At 40.0% G+C, this 14724-nt stretch overlaps 1 protein-coding gene across 1 annotated transcript in view; it reads left to right on the top strand.

Annotated features, from left to right (window-relative positions):
- LOC139690723 (neuronal calcium sensor 2) overlaps window positions 1–14724 on the top strand; it is a 381336-nt gene that overhangs the window by 290322 nt on the left and 76290 nt on the right. Inside the window, exon 4 of the mRNA XM_071588245.1 lies at window positions 4079–4150. The gene's annotated coding sequence lies outside the window, so the exon portion shown is untranslated. The remainder of the gene's footprint in view (window positions 1–4078; window positions 4151–14724) is intronic.

Raw genomic sequence — 14724 nt, 5'->3', positions numbered from 1 at the left:
GAATGCTTTTCCATCTCTTGTCGCCCTTAATTATGCTCACTTCCCGTGTCAATCTAGCCCCAGTTCCAAAATATTTCTGGATAATTACGACAAAATCTGGAACCTTTTTCGACAGTGATTCTCTTATAGACTGGATTCGATGTCCCCCCCTTCCCGCTCTATGCTTTTCCTCCAGGGTAAACTATTCTGTCCAAATCATATTTGTCACTCGTGAAGCATTCATTTGAACCGTCATGTTCCATTTATTTGCAGATAAACTGGTGAAGTTTTTGCGCTATTATGATGAAATATTGTTTTTTTCTGAAGACAATGATAGCCCAGCTTTCTTGCAGCTTTCAACATTACATGGATGATTCAGTAAGTTTAGACGAAGTGGAAACGTGTAAGTGTAAGGAGGGATCCCACCGGAAATTCTTCTACACTAATTTGTGTTACCTGTCTTCGTAGAGAAAATTTATATGCTGATTGGCGCTGCAAAGAGTTTTTAATTCTGATAAGCATTTCATATTTAATTTTCTCGTCCACTGGTTGATACAAGAGCAGCATTTTTCAGCGTTCGCTATCAATCGGAGTGTTTTCCACCGCAGTTTATTGCATATTGTGTGCAAAATTTCATTGACCTTCCTCTTGAATTATCTATTTCAGTAATACTACTGCTATATGTGGTAACTGCTTCCAAACCGATCAAAATATGGCTGCATCTGAGCCTTGATCTCCACTTTCACACGTATGTTACCCTCACCTTCGGATATAAGCGGCATATTTTATGGCGTCGTTCAATGGCAGAGGCACGGGACCTTCCTAGAATTATATATTGCTTGAGTACATGTTACACAAGGCCTCTACACCTCCTTCCTCCGCTGCTTTTAATTTACCACTTATTATTCATCGAGTACGCTCCACGAACCCAGTTAGTTGATTTCTGATTCGGAGTTCATCTCCACTCGCTAGACGCATATTAAGGAAAGTCCTAAAGCTATTTTTTACAAATTTAAATCTTGTCATATATATATATATATGTATATATATATGCATATATATATACATTATATATATATACACACACACACACACACACACACACACACACACACACACATGGGTGGTCTGAAATATTTTAGACCTCAAAAATTTCTGAAAAATTGTCTTGTATCTTTGTTCGGTCGGAAACTTTTCAGACCACCCTCATAGATATATATATATATATATATATATATATATATATATATATATATTATATATATATATTATATATATATTATATATATATATATATATAAACACAGATTTACATTTTTAAAACATAGAAACACAGAAAAGGACACTCGCATCATCAGATGACGACGGTCGTGCCGTCGAAACATCAAAACTACATATGTGAGTATGCTTTCTCAGTGTTTCTTTGTTTTAAAATCTACATCTGTGTTTTTATATATTTGTGCGTCGCCGAATAGCGTTCCATTTCGAATATATATATATATATATATATATATATATATATATATATATATATATATATAATATATATATATAATTATTATATATATAACACAGTTTCGAGCCTACATTTTGCTATGTATTATATATAATTAATGGCCGTAATCATGTAAGAAGTACCACTGTTCTGATGCCATTTCGAAATATGAGTATGCCAATTTGGAGAATACAAGTTAGTGGGAAACAATTTAGATCCGGAGTAGTCAATCCTCATTTTCCGCATTAGTGTTCATAAAAATTTTCTTGTTCTATTTTAGATCAGGGATGAACGTTTAGTAATAATACATTTTACGATAGATTTTTTTAATCACAATGTAGAGTTTTCAAGACGGAATGTTTTGCTCGTTACCGACTGAAATGTTTTGCTGCGTTACTAGATGAGGTCGTCTACATTTTGTTACCCTCTTAGTTTCGTTTAAATTGGCCATTTGGCCTTTTCTGGATATTTTTACGTTGATTTCGTATCTACTTTCTCTTTTTATTTCTCGTTTCGCTTCAGTCATTTAATTTCGTGTTCATTGGTAGCATAGTTAAAATAACCCTGCTTTCATATTCCTTAGAGCTCGGTTAATCGTGCAATCAGTTTTTGAACAACTGGGCATAGATTATCTCCTTTTTTCTTCCATAGACGGATTCTTTCATATCTGAGATTACAGTCATTGAGAAATAATGGCGACTCTATCGCAGTTTATGTGCGACTATTCTTCTCCTCGTAATTTTATAATTAATTGCATTTGTTTCTGTGCGCGCAGCTGTAGAGCAAGCCTTAAAATCTGCGCCTGCACTCGAACCAGAAAATTGTGCTCTCATCTCGTGCGAGCGAGCTGTCTTCGTGATTTTGTAAGTCATTGAATAAAAAAATGAATAATCATTAAGGTAACTGCCTTCACAGGAGTTCATATTGGAATTTAAGCTAATATTTTAGGCTCAAACATTTGTACGAAGGTATGTATAGTTAAATAGGAAGAAATTCTATACTTGATGACTTGATGATCCTTCTTATTGTGCTAATGGTAGGTATCAACGAAAAGTAATTATACGAAGACGTGAGACGGAATAACGTTTTGTTTCGGGAGAATGCGTTTTCCTTCAAAAGTGCTATAATACTAGGGTTCAAACTTTAACCGAAAATATTACCTTTGGGGAGTAAGTTAGACGTGAACGAAAAAGAAATTAAATGATGACTGTGGCTGCAAGAGCGAGATAATTGTTAGAAAGCCAAATTTGAACGGTTTGTTTAAATGAGTACTTACAAATTCGACAAGAAAAAATATATCAGTTATTTTTTCTATTTCGATATTAAGTTCACAGCTGTTGGTGATTTTGAAGCTGCATTGAATTTTCTCCTTAGGTATTTCCTGATTGAGATCGATAATCATTCGCCTGGTTCTTAATAACTTACATGTTAATGCGCCGTAAAACACCACCGCGCTTCATTCCATTTTGCGTCCAAGTTTTCGCCAATTTTCTGCAATTTTAGATCTGTACATTTAGATTCTCGGCAATACCAGTCAATCAACCAATTTTCAAACGCGTAGAGCACCTACGCGTAAGTGCATTTATACACACCACTGAGCGTTAAGTCAGACGAATTATGCTCGAATTTCTGTAGCTTACGATTGCGATATTTAATTTCACAAAAAACGCTCTCCTGGTTGGAAGTAGCGACGTATGAATTTTGAGGAAAATGAGATATTTTTATTCTGGAACCCAATGTCAAACCCGTGTAAACATTTTGCCCTGTTTCGGTGGCCGGCGTCCTTGTGAGTATTTTGACCGCGAGATTGTGCCATCAAATATAGACGCGCCGAGGAGTACTTTGATGGGTGCACCCGTTAATGGAGCATTAATGCCGTGAAATTCGCATTCGCAAGGAGGCGGAGGTGACGTCGTCTGCCGGCTGTCACCTCCACCACCCGTGCGCTTCCTCTCCCCCTCTCAACCCCCCTCCTTAGATGGCGATGACGCATGCTAATACCAGCGACATGCCTCGTTTGCTGAATGGGTATTTTCGCGGCAGTTATTATTCTCTTTCATTATTTTTTCGATCCCCGAATAAAAAGTGGACGGAAATAAAAAAAACCGTAGAGGAAACGGGCGGAGGGATATGTGATAAAGTCGCTTGATTAGAATTTTGCCGCAAAGCAGTACGGCCACGGACGCTTTAGCTTAGCCGGGTTGTCATTTATTCATCATCCATTCATCGCGTCTCCCCCTCGCCTCTTCCCTACCCGTCACACCGATCCAGGATCATGGCGTCGACTTTCGCAGCGCCTTCCTTTCCGTAATGTGGATCGCCTTTCTTTTTTACTTGCATGTTTGGGGCTGCGGTGGGACGTGGAAGGGGGAGCGTAGTTGGGTTTGAGGGAGGTTGAATCCGACAGGTAGATGGGTGTGAAATCGGGGAGAGACGTGGAGGAGACGACCGTTAAGCGATTGCGCGCGTCCCACCCCCATCGTCGATCCCCCGCGGATGAGCACCGGAAATGAGTGAAGAGTCTCGCGAGTTGGGTCTTAAATTTCAGACATCCAGTGCAATGAGTAGAGACGTATTTCAGTGAAACCGCCCAGAATTTTTCAGGTGTCCCGTCGTCGGCATTCGATCTTCCGATTTCTTTGAATTTGCCTTGCCCTGGGGGACTTCCAAAATGCGGTAAGTAATTTAGTAAATTTTTGGAAGCCAACGTACCCATCGCCAAGTAATGGGGGAGTTGGTTCCAGAGCATACAGAAATGTTCGATGCTTGTGTTTAATTGAAAAATGCAGCATTGCATCATTTTTACCGACTGATGGTTATATTTTAATTCGGTCAATAATGGGATTTCCCCAGTAATTTTGTATAATTCCGCTTGCGTTGAAAAAATTATCAGCCTCGTATTGATCATTGTTAATTATTTTAGGCGGCTATTTTGATTACCACTCCCACATTTCTCCTTCATCTTTAGTCATCTTCTATACTATAATTTTGTGCGTTACTGCAAAACCACCTGACGCCATTGGGACGGCCTCTTTAAGTGATGGTATCATGTTGAAAACACTATTGAGGAAGGCAGCGGGAAACCAACTCGATTTATCTTTCCCATGATACTATCGACGCAAACAGAGAGATTGAATGGTGGCAATTAGGGGACTCGGGCCACCTCGGACCAGGTGTCGTGCCCAGCAGCGAAGGAGGCAAAGCCTCCGCGGTCGTTACCGCCCCAAAACCTAGCACAACCGAGCTGAAAGTAGTGGAACGGAAGACTCAAAAGAGGACAGCAACAGTTAGGATAGCGGCATGGAATGTTCGGACAATTATGTGGACTAGTACGCTAAAGAGAAATCTAAATCATCGAGAGGTGAGTGATAGGATAATATTCGTGGAGATAAAAGCAGACCCTGGCAACTGTATCAAGGAAATATGGCGGAAAGATCAGTGTTAGGATTTGGATATATTTTTTGTAACAAGGAAAAGTCAAAGTGCCATATGAGAAGGAAAGGCATGTAGCAAGTGGGAAACCATGCCTACCATAAGAGATTGGGCAGGAATGTTATCAATAGAGCCAGAAGAGATTCAGAGACAGTAGGAAACCTCTGAAGATATCTCAAAACTACCTCTAAATCATCCACGACTGCAGCTGAGTACCAGTTGCGATTGGGCATTCGGACTTCATCGGCGTATACACGGACGGATCGAAGTCGAATTCAGCCTGTGCTCGCGCCGTGGCATTCTCCTATTATGGAGCCATCATGGCAAAAATCATTACGCTGCTTAGTTCCTACTCAGCGGAGCTCTTTGCAATCAGGATGGCTCTTAGTGGTATCGAGGGCAGTAATCAGTCTTTTATAATGTGTACGGACTCGATGATTGTGCTGCCATGCATTTCCAGTTTTCCCCATTTCGTCCTATCGCCCAGAAAATACAGTTGGCACTCATCATCCTTAACCATAAGGATGTTTAAGTATCTTTTCCATGGGTCCCAGGGGAAATGGAAATTACTAGTGTGACCCTTGGAGGATGGTGTCCGAGAACAAGCTCTTCACTGTGTAGCCCATGGTTTATTTATTTTATTTACACAATTACGATGCAATTAGGCAAATTTCCTGGTGGCAACGGTCAGGTTAGGTCAAAGATAACTACTAACAACGAAAATGTGTGTGTCATCTTCGGTGGTCAATGTGTGGTCATCTTCGGTCAGAAGAACACGGAGGGAGGAGGTTGCCATCACACAATTGGGATTTTAGGGCGCTGTGCTCTCAATTCACTGTTTCCTTTTCCCTGAAGATTTCACCCCTCTGTGAAGATGTTGACTTCCCACTGACCGTCGAGCACCTGATGTCTGAATGTGAGAAATATCGGGTGGCGCGTTGTTGGCTAAAAATCGGGGAAGGCCTCGTTTCTGTGCTAGGCAATAACCAAGATGTCCTGAGCAGAGTAATGAACTTTTTAAAAGAATCTGGTCTTATACAACTCTTGTAGCTTGCGAGTGACACAAGAACCAAGTCAATTCTTGTTTTCATGTTATTTTAATGTTAATATTACACTCTCTGGTTACAGTCGCATATCTTTCTAAGAAAGGTATGTGAGAGGCTCTAAATGACCTTAGTAGTCGGCGTATCCAATTAAATCTATCACCACTACTACTACCACCTTGGATACGAAGAAGAGTTTTCTGGTAAAGGTATTAGGCAATCCAGTTTAGATATAGAAGGGAATGCGACGTAGGAGGGGATGGCTGGGGCCCAGGGATAGCGATAGAGCAAAAATCCTATGAGACATAAAGTCGAACAAGGCAGTAGGAATAGATAATATCCCCGCAGTATTATTAAAATGCTATGGGAAAATGGAAGGAAGAGATTTTTCAAACTTATGCGTAGCATTTAAGAAGAAGGAATTCGGTCAAATAACCTTAGATCAATTTTGATCCCGATCCAAAATGTAAAGCATCTGAATGCGAGAACTATTGGACTTCAAATTAATTTTCAGATGCAACAAAAGTTGCTATAGAATCATCAATAGAACTCACTAAATAGTTAACTTGAGATTAGTAGCTAAGCTTAGTAAGGTATAATAGTAGGAGGGAATAAATTACTGCCGCCTAATCCATATATTTGGGCAGTATTGTAGAGGCATATTAGTGGGGACATTAGGAAAAGAATTGCGTTGGTGGAAAAGTAATTAGCAAGAAAAAGAGAATCGATGACGGATATATTGAGTAAATATGTGAAAAAAGATTAGTAAAAACTTCAATATGGAGCGCAGCGTTGTTTGGGTGTAAAACCTGGTCTTTGAGCCAAGTAGACTGGGATCGGCATGGTGCGGTGGCTTCCCACCCAGAGGACCCGGGTTCGAATCCTTGAGGATGCAGATATTGTTCAGTAGTATGGTTCAGATCCGTCCTTGAGATGCTTTGTGGAGGGCACTTTGAGTGAGTACGCCTTCCGTCGGATGGAATGTTAAACTGCGGACCCCTTGGCGCCTTTCGTAAAGAGTAGGCTAATGCCGACGCCTGGTTTCTCTCCACCCTTCATCCTTTCCTGTCCATCCCCTATGGCGCAAATGACCTCAGCTGTCGGTCGCCTCCCTTAAAACTACTACTACTACTCCAAGTAAATTGGAGGATTTTGATATGTGGGTGTGGTAAAGAATGAAGAATATTAGTTAAACATGGAGAAAGACAAACGCTGGAGTTTTAAACAGGGCGGGCGAAGAGAGGTAGTTGCTGGGAGAAGTCAGAAAATGGTTGAGAAAGTGGATGGAGGAATTATTGGAAGGTAGTTTATAGGTAGTAAGGGATTGAAGGCCGTGATAGAAGGGACAATGTTTTCAGTAAGCAAAGTAGAACAAGTAGGTAAGTAGGCTTTTTATGCAGCATGGAGACAAGTAGAAGTGACGAAGAAATGAATGAGGAATTGATGTAAGATAAATATGAAGTGCTCGTGATAGGTTGATAATAGTCTTCATGGATCTTCCAAAGCATACCTTTAAAAAGGTAGAATACCCTAAATGAAAGAATATTTTGTGCATAAGTTGAAAACGATTGCTCTAGTGCAAATATTTAAATATCCATTTAAAGAGTCAATGGTATCGAGCCCAACCTTGTGAACATTCATCTTGACGAACAAGATAAACTTTGTAAAATTCAGTGAATAACATTTTGCGAATGTAACTAAGTGTATCATATTCCATCCATTTAAAGCCTTTATCATGAACGGTCAATTTTTTTATGCACATTTGATGATAAAAACAAATAGTAATAAGCTAAATTGAACACGTTTGCTTTTTTGATGCATCAGTCACGAGTACTTTAGTGGCTATCCGGAATTTTGTGTTCCAATACTTTATGTCTTAAGAAACTGATTTTTCTTTGAGTTGAACGGAGTTTTTCTATGGACAAGAATTAAATGGATGTTATCGAAAAGGTAGTAGGGAGATTTGCTGGTTACCAGATGAATAATTTGTAATTACAGTAAGGATTTTGGTTTTGATCATTATTTGACGAGATAATGAGCGTTATAAGGCTTGGATACGCTGATCATCGAAGGCTGTCACGCGCTCATGCGTAATTATTGTACTCGTGATTCTGTCACCTGCGTCATTTCCCTACTCAAGTCAATTAATGTTTTTGGATGCATTCAACATTGTGGATGGATCAACTTTGGTTTTCCACAAAAATATTATCGGATTCGTTGATTAGTCATGAACTATCAGATATTCAATGGATCCAATACTGATCTTGTTCCTAACCCTCGGCCCAGGGAAAAACAATCTGCTCACTTCGTCAGAAAGCATTGGAAACGACTGCTTATTCAAAATAAGAGGGGGGAAAACTCCTTGCGGGCGTAGGTTTGTTTACGACTGATAGTGTTGGAAAGTTTGGCTAATAAAAGTGATTCAAACGAATATTCAAATAAAGGACTTTAATCCCACTTGGGATTCACTTACCATATTCGCACAGTTCCAAGAGTCACGAGGCCGAACTCCCGACTCTTTAGTGAATTTTTTTTATTCACTCTCAAAAGTCACACAAATGTCTTCGTTTTCACAACCTTGCACTTTTTGTGAAATTTTCCTTTCACCATTAAAGTCACACCGAGTTCCCTAAAATAGGCTACGAAGGATGTGGGTGCCCGTGCAACGAGCACTTATTAATGGTGTCAAAATGCCTTTCTAAAAACGAGGAATTCATCCTCTCAGCCCTAATGCCCTTATTCTTTAACTTTCTGTTTTAAGACTCGCCGAAATAGAGAAGTTAATCTCCCTGCGCCATTGGGGTCTCATTTCCTTCTTGAACTCTCTACCTCGTCATTCACTCTGGGGAAAAATGATCGAAGTTGAAAGTTTCGTGCGCAAACGTTTATTCATTCACTTTTACTCTAGAAAAGTTTACTAGCTGATGATTATTTTTTTAACCAAAGGAACATGTCAGGGAGGTCTATAGTTCAAAATTTTTTAGTCAAGATGTCTTCTAGTCACGGTACCTAATATTTTTCAATGAGCAAATGAGCTAAACTGTAACTCATGCACATTAAATTGATGATATATTTTTCTTTCACGTCGCAAACAACTTGGGTCTAAGTTCTCGTTACCGTGGGCAACGTTTACTTCGCCCAACTTAAAAATGCACGACGTCACAATTATTCCAACGCATTCGTAATCCTTACCTTTTCTTCTCCAGGCTCTCCCGCTTCCGTCCCTCGAGTGCCTTTTCGACCTCCTCGTTAGTTTCTCTTTGTAATAAGTTTCCATTTCCCCACGGGTACATCTTTTAGCTCTCCTCAAACTTCTCGCCTTTCTCCCTTCGCCCTCTCCATGCCCAACCCCCCCCCTCCCCTAAATCCCAAATAACCTCGTGAAGTTTGTTGTCTCAGGCGTAACTTTGTGGAATTTGCATAACATATTGAAATGTAATGAAATAATTGACTTTGTAATTCCACACACTTTATTTAAAAACACGACCCAGGTTTCGACGTTGAACGTCATCATCATGATGACGACGTTGATGATGATGATGATGACGACGTTCAACGTCGAAACCTGGGTCGTGTTTTTAAATAAAGTGTGTGGAATTACAAAGTCAATTATTTCATTACATTTCAACCTCGTGAAGCTTTGATGACAAACTCTTTTATGTGTGTTCCGAAGCGGCGAATTCGGAGGGGAGAGGGAAAAAGGAGGAGTAATATGTCACTCGCGTGATACCCTCCATTATACGATTCCATTTCCCATTTTTTTCAAAGCTGGTGTGTCCAGGTGGGGGGGGGGGGCGGTTCCCCGGCGGATCCTGAAATGACCGTTCCCGCAGAGCATTCCACCGCGGGGTTAAAGTTCTCCGTGGCCCCTTTGTGCCTGCCCCTGCGATTTAATGCGTTTCCTTTGCTCGTCTGCGGTGCCGATCCGGTTGTTTGCACATTTCATGTTTGTTTTACTAGGTTTGGTCGGAGGGGCAAAAATATTTCGCCGAGGTTTTGTTTTTATGGGATGTAATGGCTGTTTTCGGAGCTTGCTCTACTAACAGCACTTTTGTGTAATCGCCTTTGTTTACTCATGGGTGGTTTATGCATACAGATTGTTATTAGACTAAGGAAAGGAATATTATCATGACTTTTTTGCTCGAATTTTAATTTGATGCAGTCGCGTCTGGAGGATAACACAGGTGTTCAATGCAGAATATTGATATTAATTTTTCAAAGCTGTCGTCTAGTTTTTTTGCTTATCTCAATAGTATGTTAGAATCATGTAAACGAGAAATATTTCAGGATAATGTATTTTGATTTGATACATGATTGGTTTTGGTTCAACCGTGAGCAACATTAGAACCATTGGGATATTGATCCAGAAATATTTTAGGAGTTTATTTTGATGGATATAAATAACGGTAAATGACAATTTAAAAAGTAGATGAAGTAATGACAAAACGTTAAGAGGGGAATGAGTGAATCAAACTTTTAAACTAAACCAAGTGGTGTGACCAAACGTGTTCTTTTGACCCGGTACATGATTGGTGTACGTTCAACGCCATTGAACATCCATTGGTAGTACCCACTCCTCGTTCCCGCAAGCGTTTCCTTGTCACAGTATATCCTTCAAGCTGATGTCATGCCCGATGCAGATCATGGACCCACATCCATGGGATTGTGAAACAAGTACGTTGTCCATTTAAAGTGTTTAAAAATCATTTAGCAAGACTGTTGCTTTGTTAAGGAATGACTGGTGTTCTTTGCTTCAATATTCATTTGGATTATGCGATTAATGGAAAGGATTTCAAGTGACTATTTACTTTTCAACCATTTGAAGCCGAAAGGCAAAGTTTGCTGTTGAGACGGTGAAGTTCATCCAAGTGTTTCATCTCTCGTGAATTCAAAGAGGATGTTTGAATTCGCGCATTATTAAACTATGTTTGTTTTCATCGGTGCTGTTCGCGGTAAAATCGACTACTGCTTCCCTGACAGCAGCAGGTAATTAAAGACAGTTGTCTTATTTCTTCTCTTTGTCAAGTCTTGTCTATTTCCGACATGAAAGTTGAATCGGAATTTCTTTCAACATTTCGTATTATATCATAACCGTCTTTCATTACAAACCGTCTCCTTCTTTTTCCTTGGTTTCTCTTACCTTCCAAGCATTCTGTTATCTAACTCTGACAAATTCATTTCCCTTCTCCCCCAAAAGAATAAAATCTTCAGTCGTTACTATTAACGGTAATTTCATATGAATTTCCCCTTGCTATTCACATTGAAAGATAACGAAATATAATTATTTCGGAAATCAATTTCATATTCGACAAAATTGGTTAACCTCAACGATATTATCGCTGACTAATTATAATATTGGTTATATACGCATACTTGGAACTGGGTGAAAAGATATGTTAAATTTATTTTTTTGTTTTTTATGCCCGTATATCATATCTGCCTGTCACTAAGCAATTTTTTATCGATCCCAATAACGGCACTAGTTAATGAGTCTTCTCTTTATACGTATCTTTTGTTTCATCTGTATTTTTGTCCTGACGATTGGAGCCAAAATCAAAATATTTTCTTTCTTTTATTTTTTATCTCAGGGTGAACATGGTGGTCCGTTTGCCCCAGGGTTCTCGATAAGCGTGGCTTCTCATCAAATGTTCCCAGGGCTAGACCACCTGAGTCCCATGCCCATCACTCATGTCCGAGGCGGGAGTCGAACTCATGAAATTTGGGTTGTCTGGCGAGCGCGTTTTTCACCTAACCAACCCAACCAATTAATCATTTACTTTGATTTTCTAGAAATATGACTGCCTAAACGCTTGATGGCTTCGCAAGTCACGTTATCGATATGCCTGGAAGCTACCTTGCGAGCTGATCGCTAGGGAATTTGAGAAACATCCAATTCACTTGACTTGGAATCTCTGAACTTCGCATGTTCTTTGTTATGGGTCCAATGGAACATTCTGTTTGCGTTAAGGTTTCCTTTGAGTTAATAGCCTGATCTTTGTTTACGTAACAAACGAAGTTTTAGCTTGGTTCACCCGATGGCTTCTCATGTTTTTTGAAAGGGCGCGGCACTGCGATTGGGCACGCCTTTTACTGGGCCGCGATGTGAATTGCCTCCCCTTTTCTTCAGATTCTCATCTTCACCATTTCTTCACGTTAACCTGAGCCTTTAAGGTCATGGCGTCCGTTCTCATCTGCGACCACCCTTTCCTTAACAGCGTCGGCGGCCTTCCTTAAAGGTTTTTGCCGCCTCTTCGCTTTCTCCAAATTCCCAAGTTCCCTTCCGTTCGACCATTACCCGCACTCAGCACCTCCATAGCATCCCCCATTCCCACAAGGCACCATTGTTCACTCTTTTCAGAAGTGTGTGCCCTTTCATCGTCCTTCAGCCCAACCGCCTCGTCCAAGATACCATTCCCCACCCTCTCTCGTCTAGGGCCCCCTGGAAGAGCTTTTATCCATTGTGCTCCGGCACTCACTTTATTTTTTTAAATATCACTTTCCCGCTACCTTACCAACTCCTTTTGTCCATGTAGCCCTTTTCACATCGTTACTTACTCCATCTATTTCCCCACTAATGCAGGATTTTCTTCTGCAGCTCATTGTTAGTTCCTTCCTATCATATGCTATATACTGTGCCGAATCTTGACAACCGTTAAATAACGTCCTTCTTTCTCTTCCCTTAATCGGGATGTCGGATTTGGAAGTCTTAGTTATCACATGCACGCCCAAATGTGGATATCTATCATAGGCTGAAAATTCCTTTTGAGTGAGACCCTTCGATTAACTGTTCCAGTTCTCCCAGTAGTACTTTTGGGCTAACTATGGTAACAACACAGCTTTCAGCTCCAATTTTTCATGTCAGTAACCTGTGTGAATTATTTTGGTTTCCAAATTCTAGACTTCTGAGTCCTCAGGGTAAGGAAAATTTGTGGTTTCCATGAAATCCTCGAATATTCGCGGACTATCTCAAGCGCTAGAGTAAGGGCGTGTTAATCATTGTTAGTCACTTAGGACTGTATTTCTGGGTAATATAGGAAATGAGAATTGACACGGTAGAAGTTAGTTTACAATTCTCTACATTTTTGTGCCTACTTTTATCACAGTACGGAGAGGCTATTTTCGTGGCTAAATTTCATTTTCCTAAATCCTGCTCATCGAATATTTGTCTTGTTTTGGTTTATTCTGCCGAGTCTCGCCGTGGATTTGAGTAGCGATTTCCTTTCACAAAAGCCTCTTCGTAGATAAAAATTATTTTCAATAAATATCGGTCCCTTTGATTGGCTCATTCGTTTCAATAATGCTGCTTTCAATAATAATGCTGCCTGCAATATGTTGCTCATTTATCTCCACAACACTGTTAGATGTTCACAATAGGTAGCTGCTCTAAATATAAAATGTCACACTATTCTATAAGAGTGAATAGATAGGAGCGTATTTGTAATTAGATCCTTTTTAATCAGCTCTCATTCTTTTTATATCGTTACCAAAAAGTCATCACGTCATTTTAACCTATGCTTCTGTTTTGTAAAACATAAATTATTGAGTGATGCTTATTAATGTCTAGTCGCGGCAATCAATAAATGATATTCGTAGCCCCACGGCACTTATGTTTTGCTCTGTGAGCATAATGATTTATCTGACCCAGTTCATGCTAATTTTTACTATGAATAATGCGCTTTCTATCATGTTCTGAAATTTAAGATTGAAATCAATTAATAGGAAAGGGAAAAGGTGATAATGGCATGGACGGTGTTGAAATACTTTCGAATTTGCCGAAAACAACGGTTGAATTTGGTACTAATGGCCCTAATTGCGTGTTCGTAATTGTGGGATAGAATTGTCATAAAACGGGTAGTGTTTTCATCAGCGGGTACGATAAGGATTTGACTTGATTCGGTCTCTTTAAATAGAATATTACGACTACAGTTTGAATTGTAGAAGAGGCATGTTGGTACGGAAAGGAAGATAGTTCCAGAAAATCTACAATTTAGTTGTGTTAGGCACTATTTCCAAATAAATTTCTTTGATATTACGGTGTTAAAATATCTATACCTTGTAGGGTGAACTTCACATGAAGTATATTTGTAATTTCATTCAGAGTAGGAGGAAATAGTCCATTGAAAAGTAAATATAATCCTGTAAAATGTGCCATGTTTATCAACCTTGTACCCTTTTTATTCTTAAACCTTTACTACGGTTGGAAAGTGTGGGAAGATTGTCTTCCTAAATTTCTTCTGAATGAAGTCAATTGACTCGAAATCTAATTCTTTACTTTCCGCGTTTAAATTAATTTTGTATTTCTCTTTCAGTATGTTTATCATTGCAATCTTGCCATGTGACAAAATACCCTGAAGCTTGGTAACCTTTATTAAGCTCGAAGTCGTTTTATCGATTGCCTAGTCAAGTTTCAGGTAGCACATGGCATAGTAGGTCAAGCCACACCGCTTTCCGTGTTCCAGGATCATTTTCCGTGGTGCTGTTTACAGTTATTAGTCGTTTGTTATTCAGTGTCTCGAAGGCACCCCCGTGGCATGTTGACCGAGCCATGTCATCTGCACGTGCCTTGGGCGCGATTTCCAATTTTCGGGCGAGGCAAAATGGTGAGGAGCAGTTGGAAATCGGGGAATGAAAGCGGCGAGGAAGGGAAGAGGGTTGTAAAGAGGGGGGGGGGCGTCTAAGTCTATATTTTACGCCGCTCATCTCTGCCAAACGCAGGCCTAATCCCCTTCGCTGCACTGCAGCCGTGTATCCATTCCGGCTCCGTGCATTTTCCGA

The sequence above is a fragment of the Hetaerina americana genome, unplaced genomic scaffold (genome assembly GCF_022747635.1).
Source record: "Hetaerina americana unplaced genomic scaffold, ioHetAmer1.1.p SCAF_3, whole genome shotgun sequence".
In the NCBI taxonomy this organism is placed as follows: domain Eukaryota; kingdom Metazoa; phylum Arthropoda; class Insecta; order Odonata; family Calopterygidae; genus Hetaerina; species Hetaerina americana.
The sequence above is the reverse complement of the archived record's forward strand: the minus strand, read 5'-3'. Positions and strand labels throughout refer to the sequence as shown.